At 35.8% G+C, this 9915-nt stretch overlaps 1 long non-coding RNA gene across 1 annotated transcript in view; it reads right to left on the minus strand.

Annotated features, from left to right (window-relative positions):
- Positions 1 to 9915, minus strand: part of LOC107181599 — a 39097-nt gene that overhangs the window by 15298 nt on the left and 13884 nt on the right. Inside the window, exon 3 of the long non-coding RNA XR_001512263.1 lies at positions 4529 to 4579. This is a non-coding gene — a long non-coding RNA (uncharacterized LOC107181599). The remainder of the gene's footprint in view (positions 1 to 4528; positions 4580 to 9915) is intronic.

Consider the following 9915-nt stretch of genomic DNA (forward strand, 5'->3'; position numbering starts at 1 on the left):
CCTACCACATCATTACTGAATGAGATTTTTTTGGTCATGGGACCTGACTAAAATTTTTAAACTCAATATGAGATTTTAGTGTATAACCAGATTTAAGAACATAAATTGGAATATGTGTCTACTTTTATTCAATGCACTATAGATATTTGAACCCACAATTTCATACAAAATGGATAAATTTAAGGTTTTTTTTAATTGAAAAGACTGATTAATTAACCAGATCATTTTTTAATTTGGTGAAAAAATACGAGATCCACTCTCATAAAAATGTTTAGATGTATATTATTTGTATCTGTAAGCACAATCATATACAACAAATCTCTATAACTTCATCTTGAATAATAGAACCTTCCTATCAATTGAACAGCTCCATTTACCCGTCTCCTGGCACTTGGCAAGCACCACTACTTTCTTTTTTAATTTATCTTTGCTCAACCGGTGTGGCCCTGTGGTTGAACATTGACCTATAAACCAGAAGGTCACAGTTCAATTCCCAGTCAGGACATATGCCTGAGGTTACAGGCTCAATCCTCATAGGGGGGCATGCCGAAGAGAAAGGGGAGAGAGAAAGAGATAGAAACATCAATGTGTTGATTGTTTACTTTGCTGTGCAGAGGCTTTTCAGTTCCATGTTGCCTCCTAAGTCTAATTTTCTTTTTGTTACCTGCACTTGGTGTTGCATTCAAGACATCACCGCTGATATGAATGTCATGAAGATGTTCTCCTATGTTTTCTCTGGGAATTTTACAGTTTCAGGTCTTACGTTTAAGCTACTGAGTTATGTTTTGTGTACAGTGCACAATAGGGATCCAATTTTATTCTTTTGCATGTAGACACCCAGTTCTCCCTATCTCATTTGTTAAAGAAACTAGGCCTTATCCATTATGTATTGGTGTCCATGTAAACAGTCCGTCAGACATATATGTGTGGGCTTATGTCTGGGCTCTCTATTCTGTTCCATTTGTCTAGCGTCTGTCTTCATGCCAGTACCATACTGTTTTAATTACTACTGTAGCATACACTATGCTTTGAAACAGCAAGTATGACTCTTCCATGTTTTTTCTTCTTTTTTCCAGTATTGTTTTGGCTTTTTGGGGTTCTTTGTAGTTTATTATGAATTTTATTATTGTCTCATCTCTTTCTGCAAAAACCGCCATTGGAATTTTTATAGGGAATATATTGAAAATGTAAATCACTTAGAGTGGTATGGACATTCTAACAATATTAAGTTTTCCTATCCATTAACATAGGATGTCTTTCTATGTACTTGTGTCTTCTTTAATTTACTTCATCAATGTTTTGTAATTTTCAATTTACTAGTCTTTTGTATCCTTAGTTAAGTTTATCCCTAAGTATTTCATTATTTATGATGCTATTGTAAATAAAATTGTCTTAATTTTCTTTCCAGATTGTTCATTGTTAGTGTTTAGAAATTCAACTGATTTTTGTATGTTGATTTTTTTATCAAAGAACTTTACTGAATTCATTTATTAATTCTAACAAGTTTTTTTTTGTGTGGAGTCATTAGGGTTTTTTACATGTGAGGTAATGTCATTTACAAACAGGAATAATTTTACTTCCTGCTTTTTTATTTGGATGTCTTTTATACCTTTTTATTTCCTAATTTGATCTGTTTGTATTGTGACTATTCTAATGTATATTATGACATTGACCCCCTTAAAGTAAAGGAAGCCTAATGGGACAGTATCTCTGACAGGTGAAAGTGAAAGTCATATTATGATTACAGTTTTTTGTCAGAATAACCAAGTACTATAATTCTTATTTAGTATCACGGACCTGAATTTGGCTTGCTTGTTTGGGAAAAAAAATGAGATTCAATTAATAAAATTTTAAGGCACATTACTAAAAAAGATCACTGTCACTTTAAATTGTAAAAATAAAAAGACTAAATATTTTTATTCAATCATTTGAAGCCTCAATTTCTAAGAAAATAATAGGACAACATTAAAATTAATAGTTCTGGTTATTGCAATTAATTGAAATTTTATACAAACCCTTGTCCACATATAATTTTCATTAAAAATTAGGGAGAGAATGGTACAATAATGTAAAAATTATGTAATAGTGAAATAAAACATAACTGTTAAAAATATATCTTTCAAAGTGCTCCCTTCCCCACCACCATTATCTGTGACCATGAACTGACTGATACTAGACTTACCATCTGTTGTGCAATAACAGAAAGATAAAAGAGGGAAATCTTAGTTTGATATTTTAATGATCAAAGATTAAAATGCACACCAAGTGTTTTTAATGAAAACTTGAATTGTTTTTCATTTATATATGTAGTTCATATGCATTTCTGTTAGGGAATTTTTTTTTAACTAAACTTCCTTAATGAAAAATGTGGATGCTTATAATATTCCTATCTTTTCCTTATATTTTATACTTCTCTCTTAGATTGGCAAAGGAATTATAACATCACAGTGTGATTAACTTAGTTAATGGCATCAAATGATTTCAATTTAGATTGTTATGTAAACATCCATTCCAATCAACAATTAGATCCTATTAAAGTAATTTAGAGTTTCTTCAAAATAAATTAATGTATAGTTTTCACCATTAATTAATTATTTGAATAATATAGCAACATTTCTCTACCTATTGGACATTTAACATAACATGTAATAATCCCTTTGTAAGGCAAAACATCCTAATTCACATAACAGGATAATATAAAATTGCCCATAGCACCAAAAAACAACAAAAACTATCATTGGTGATTATAAAAGTAAAGTTTTAAGTATGATAAAACATTTCTAAAATAAAATATAAGTGCAAATGGGAGATGTAAACAGGAGGCATCTGTAATTCTATCAATAATAATGTTGATAGTATAAAAAATAAAAAAATGTTTTAATATGTTTGGAGTGCATGTTGCTTTTTAAAAATTCAAGCACATATGTGGGCTGAGAAAAAAATTCATGTTGTGCTCTGCGCTTCACTAAGTGGCACTTTTGTTTAACTCAAAATTAACTGCAAAGTTAGAAAAATATGACTTCAGGGTAGGGCTTTTATACATTGCTACATGAACTAAAGGGGACTCTCCATACATCCTTCATTTCTCTTGAAACTCCAACATGTTTATACAGGTGTACCAGAAGTCTAATACAACAATGCCAATAAGTTGCAGTTTTTACCACGAAGTCCCTGTACGTTAAATGTTACCACTGGTTTGACCCTTGAGCTCCCCCAGGACAACTGGAAGCTCCCCATTCTCTCTCCAGTGCTTAGGAATGTGCTCCCCACTTGCCTCCCCACAGCTAGAAGCTGTCCAAGGACACAGCCTTAGAATAATGATGTGGTGATGAGACATTCTGAACTGGGTTTCTGATTAAAGCTTATGAAGGCCTGCTATGCATGTGACTGAACCCAGTTAAGGCTTCTTGTGTACATGACTGAACCTAGTTAAGGCCTCTATATGGACTTTTAATATTCTGGCAGGCTGGTGGGGAAGTCTACTCGTTCTGTGGCCAGCCAGGACAAGCCTTTTTAGTGAATTCTCTTCCTTACTAAACCTGCCACCTACTGATCTGGAGTGGTCTGCCTTTCCTCAGTCTCCCAGGCCCCCCAGTGACAGAGGGCCAATTTCATATCTGGTCCAGGAAGCTCCCAGCCAGGCTGTGAAGCAACGGTAATTCATGCAGATTTCTCTTTAGAGTAAATGTAGAAACAGGCTCTATTTCTGACATTCAATATGGTGCTCTTTATGGTTTCATTGGTTCACGAATATGTTCACTTTGACAAGGAAAATTAGACAGTTCTGAGTATGATACTATGCCCACAGGATGCACTGGGATTAATTTGAAACCAATTGTATGACATTGGACTTAGCATATTTACTTATGTTTTAGGGGACATAACTTGATGTATGGCCTATCAGGTCCACATTACTCAGAGACTAGTATAATGGGGAGACAAGGGATGCCATAAGATTCAAGAGCCCAGTGCTTGATTTAGGAGATCAGAATTCTAATGTTGCCGCTGCTGGAAATTACAATAACTTTAAAAGCTTCTTTACTATTCATTTTATGTATTTATAAGATGAGAATATTGGACTACAGTTTATCTCTAAGTTTTTCCTAGCCATAGAATTTATGATTTTACTCTATTTGAACTTAAAGAATGGCAAGATATCACTGAGAAATTTTAAGTATAACTTTTTATATTAAACCCTTGGTTTCCATTGCTATTCCTAATAAGAGTCACCTTGGGATTATACAATGTTGATTTTCGACCAGAGATTGATAAAACCAGAAGAGCATATGCATTTTTAAAAGCTTTTCATATTTCTGACATTGTTACTCTTTCCTTCGTTATTTCGTAGTACAGGTTAGAATTCTATGATAGGAAGCAAGTCTGTTGTTCTTCACTCAGAAACATACACAGGCATATGGAAGTTATAGTTTGAGAACATTAAAAATAAATGATATATTACTTTGTTGTAAGTAACTGAATATTCAGTGGGCAGATCAATGTGTTTTCACATTTCATTATACAATATTACCTTTTTCCTTTGGGGAAGCTGCCAACTTCACTTCTTTCCCCTTAATAGGCTCTGGAAAGAAACATTGAGCATTTATTTTCAGCCAAGATAAAAAGTAATTGAGGACACATATATGGTGAATTCTGTGAGCTATCATTAAAGTGAACTGTACGGCAATAATATAATGTTTTCTTTAAAAAATGATTTTAATCATACAGACACAAAGATACAACAGTATAGAGTACAACAAGCCACTCCTTGATTATTTTTATTTAAAATAAATGTGAAATTTTGAATGAATTACAATCTATTTGTTCATTAAGAGTGTAGGCATTTGGATGAATTAGAAGTTATTCCATCTATAATTTTTAAAAACACATAACTTCAGCATCCAAAATCTCCTCTATCTGTTATAATTAGCACTCAATTAGTATATTTTTATCAGGCTACGTTTGTTTGTGTTTTTTGTTAAAATAAACAAATGAAAAACCCTGCATATATCATGTAAATGTGGTGTTTTAGTCATCAGACTCAAGTCAAATAAATTTAAAGAATAAAACTAAAATAAAATATGAAATAATTTATTCTATAAACTTTCAACATCTTAAAAATGTGGTCCTTGATTAAAATAAATAAAGCTTCATTTATTCTACCATGTTAAAAACAATGTAATTCTGATCATATTATGGGTTCCAGACATTTACGTGGGCAATATCTTAAAGAACATTATCCATCCTCAACAACCTATAGAAAAAACATTAGCCCAGTTTTTGCCTCCTCTCAGTATCCATTTTATTAACAAAAGTAGCTTTTAATACAGTGGGAAAGAAAGGAAGAAAAAATCAATACCTTCAGCCCTTTCTTCCATTCTCACCTATGGTTTTGGGTGGGAATTCTGGAATAGGGTGGTGGCACCTGAATGGATATGCCACTCAATCACTTCGAATTAGGTGACCTTGGATGGGGTCAAGAATGAATTTGGGGGTTGTATTGAAAGGGCTGTATCCCTCAAAGCAAGATTTTCGTGGCAGATAAGCTACAGCCTTAAGTATCCTTGTTTGTAGAATTTTTAAAAATGTCTTTGATGGAAAATAAATGTTTGTGTTGCTATTTATTGTGCAAAGTATAAATAAGGCTGTTTCCCCCCTATATTTTAGCATACAAAGATGAAATCAAGAGCTATGGATTGGATTAACACAAAAAGAAGCTTCATTAACTTCTAAACCAAAAGAATTAATGTATTGAGAAATGAATGAGAAGTGGTGGTTGGGACAGATTCCCAGGGGGGTGAGAGAGGGCAATCCCTGAAACTTCAGGATTCAATATTAAGCATATATATATAAAAGCCTAGGTGACTGTTTGATCATTTGACTGGTAGCTATGATGCACACTGACCACCAGGGGGTCAGATTCTCAATGGAAACATGGAACAGACTGGTGAATCTCAGAGGGAAGTGGGGAGGGGGGAGGTGGGAGGTGGGAAGAGATTAACCAAAGATCTTATATGCATACTAGAGGCTAAGTGCATGGATTCGTGCACCGGTGGGGTCCCTCAGCCTGGTCTGCAGGGATTGGGTGAAAGCGGCAGTCTGACATCCCCAGAGGGGTTCCAAATTGTGAGAGAGCACAGGCCAGGCCAAGGGACCCCACCAGTGCATGAATTCGTGCACCAGGCCTCTAGTGTTTATATAAATGAGTGAGTGTTTGTATTGTGAGATGAACACAGTTATAAAATACAAGACGTATGAAGAGGAAACCCCAAGAAGATTTGATTTTCTGGAGAAAGAAAAAAGGGGTAAAATAACTGCTGTACTTTTACAGGGTATTTGAAGGTCATAAACCCATCACCTTAAGCTTGGCAAAAGTTCTCAGAAAATAGAAGTGACTTTTATTTCCACATTTGCTATTAGGAAGATGGCATCTGCTCCCAGGCTGGGCCATCTCCTGCATTCACCTTCCTGTAGCTCCTTCTCTCTCAGTCTCCTGTTTGACTTCAAGGGGTTTTGACCTGATTTAGCATGTCCACAGGCAGACCTGAGCAGTCTCTAATTAGCCAAGCAAGTGAGTGGATATCAAATCTGACAAAAACTGTGGAGAGAATGTTATATAAAAATTCTGCACTTCTGTATTAGAAAATCTAATGGATACATCATTGGTTTGAGTCATTTTAAAGCACTTCTAAAAATTCATCTGTCTTGTTTGTTAGGAAATAAGTTTTGGAGAACATATTTTTGCATGTGTTGCTTTTACAAATATGATAATTTCTTTGCATTTTGTCTAAGAGCCTACAGGAAGTCTTATGGATCTTGATTATCAGGATCTGGAACATATTTATTATTTTTTTAAAATTTTTATTGATGAGAGAGAGAGAGAGAGAGAGAGAAAGAGAGAGAGAGAGAGAGAGAGAGACATGGATCGGCTGCCTCCTGCATACCCCCACTGGGGATCCAGCCTGAAACCCAGGCATGTGCGCTGATGGGGAGTCAAACCCAGGACCTTTGGTCCATGGGGTGACACTCAATCCACTGAGGCACACCAGCTGGGCTGGAACATATTTAAATGTGCTGTGATATAAAGTGCAACTCTCAAATAATCTGGGCAAGGAGGTTGTGATGGAGAAATGTTCACAAAGGAATAAAAAGATGGTTTCAGATTTTCCATTTCACTACTCTGCCCCCAGAGACTCAGGGAATAATGAACTAGGGTGAAGTATAGATTGTTGGGGATCAGTTTCAAAGTCCTCAGACAACTTAGCCCACCCTTAGCCCTAGTTTTTGTTTGATTAGTAGAAGTGGCCAAGAAAAGGCATCCAATTGATGACAATTAGAAGTTGGGGATCATCAGGTGCATGGTCTTGAGCATCAGCATGTCACAGGAGATAAGCACTGCTGAGCATCCACTGGTATTAGATCCAAAATACACAGGCCTGTGTCACAAGACTAGACAATAGTTCCAGTGTCTGTCATACGAATCCAACACCAGAGGAACCTAAGTGTTGTTACTATTGTATTATTAATAAAGAAGGGATTTAATTCATCTCTTTGATGCCTTTTTTGGGTTCGTGTTGCAGTTCCTGGGACAATGGATGATTCTAGGATCCTCTGATAAGTCAGACCAGCTGCAAGAAGCAAGTGGTGCTATAGCATAGGAGAAGGAACATAACCAATAGCAGGGGTGACTAGCAGGATTGTCTGGTTTCTGAGTGGTCACAGCCACAGAAACAGGACTCTGCCCTTGTAGATGTGTTGAGAGGACTTACACGCGTCCCCTCACCCAGGAAAGTCAGTAGCTGAACCATCAGCAAAAGCCAGTAAGACATCTTTCTCTTGCTTTTTTTTTTCCTCTCAAACAATCATCCCTAGACCTTCTCTGCATCACTTTAAATAAAGACACAAACCTAATGATGTTTCTTTAAATGCCTAGTTTACTCATGGTTATCACATCCCAGGTACTGGTAAATTCGGTCCCAAATGATTTTTGTGTAATAATCCTGGTTTTATGTAGAATTGGAGCATTGCTTCAATGTGGGCACAAAGTGGAATCTCTGAGAGACTGGCAAACCTAGGCAACCACTCAGCTGCATAATATAAATAACTCCCACTACATAATGACTCCAATGCAGTAAGTGGCTTTTTAGTGAACGGAATTGCTGCATTCTGATTCTGCCACAGCTCAGCAGCAGACTTCAAAGACTGCTTCAGAAACAAACACTGCAGAGGTTTTTAAAGTCCCTGAAATCTGATAGGTGATTCTGCAGTAAAAAAAATGTTAATGATAAACGATGTTCAGAAAATATAGGAAACAGGAAGTAAATTTATTCTAAAATAACATCCAGCTTAGTTTGAACAAAACAAAGGTGCTCTAAATCAATAATCACACGCAGTAAACATTTATATACATGATATTCTAGTGACTGGAGAAAACTTGCAAATAGTAGAGGATTCAACATTGAGAGGAAAAGAGGGTTCACTAAGAAGTTACCTATGATTACCCATGTTCACTAACAACATAACAACAAGAATAGAAATTATGAAAGCCTACTTAGTGAAGCGGTCAGTGGGGATTTAAATTCCTCAAATAATGTTTTCCAGGACAGAGTTTTACAACTACCATTTCCAACTAGTTTAGGCTTCGGCACAAGTGGAGTCTTTAAGTAGCAATTTAGATTTTTGATAATCATTGTTGCCTGAAAGGTAGTTTTGAATTTATGCCCCAACTTCTTTTTAGATGCTTTTATATTGAATAGTAATATGTGATCTAAATATTCTTGTTACGTAAGTGCAGATGAAAGAAAATATATTTTATACTATAGTGGAAAGAGGGGAAGTTTATATTTGAAAACAATAGATAGATAGATAGATAGATGATAGACAGACATGGATTTTTCTGGTAGTCTGTTTCAATGACACCTTTAGTTCTCACAGAATCAAGGACAATGTTTTTGTTAATTGTCAGATAAAATGAGAGTGAAGGATGAAGAGTCTCTTACAAAGTACAGGTAACCACGGCAGGAAAAATAAACCAAACTTCTCTGTGGCGATTAAGGGGGGTCACCCCAATAGCAAAAGGACTAAGGCTATTTTTTCATGCTGCATAGCCAATGTGTCTATAGCAAATAGACTTTCAAAGTTACGTAATGAGTTCTACATTCAAAGCAAAGGTTCTTTGAAGAATAAAAGTACAAGAACCCTGTTCTAAGGAGCAAGCGGTATCTGTGTGAAAATTAAAAGATGGACTTTAAAATCCAACAGACTTGACTTTCATCCTTGCCCTTGCCGCTCACGTCACAGTGTAACTGAGTAACTTACTTGATCTATGCCTCAGCTTCCACATTTATCAAATTTGAAGTATCCAGCACAACTTGCTGAAACAAAATGTATAAAGTAGATTTACCATGCCCGGCAAAAAGCAGGGGCCCGGCTTCCGTCCTTCTCCCAAAGAATTCCCATTTTTTTGCCTGGCTAACTCCTCATCCTCCTCACTTGACTTCAATATAACTCCTTCAGGAGAGCCTTTTCCGAGTCCCCAGACCTCATTAGAATCTTGATTACACTCTTTTATAGCACATTGCATCTCTCCTCTATGATCCTTATGATTTTAATGAATTACGTCATTATAAATATCAAAAGGGCACAGACTATGTTTTTCTTATAATTCCAGTATCCCGGCAAAAAGCAGGGGCCCGGCTTCCGTCCTTCTCCCAAAGAATTCCCATTTTTTTGCCTGGCTAACTCCTCATCCTCCTCACTTGACTTCAATATAACTCCTTCAGGAGAGCCTTTTCCGAGTCCCCAGACCTCATTAGAATCTTGATTACACTCATTTATAGCACATTGCATCTCTCTATGATTCTTATAATTTTAATGAATTATCCGATATAATAAAAGGCTAATATGTAAATTGTCCCC

This window comes from Myotis davidii, unplaced genomic scaffold (genome assembly GCF_000327345.1).
Source record: "Myotis davidii unplaced genomic scaffold, ASM32734v1 scaffold147, whole genome shotgun sequence".
Lineage (NCBI taxonomy): Eukaryota > Metazoa > Chordata > Mammalia > Chiroptera > Vespertilionidae > Myotis > Myotis davidii.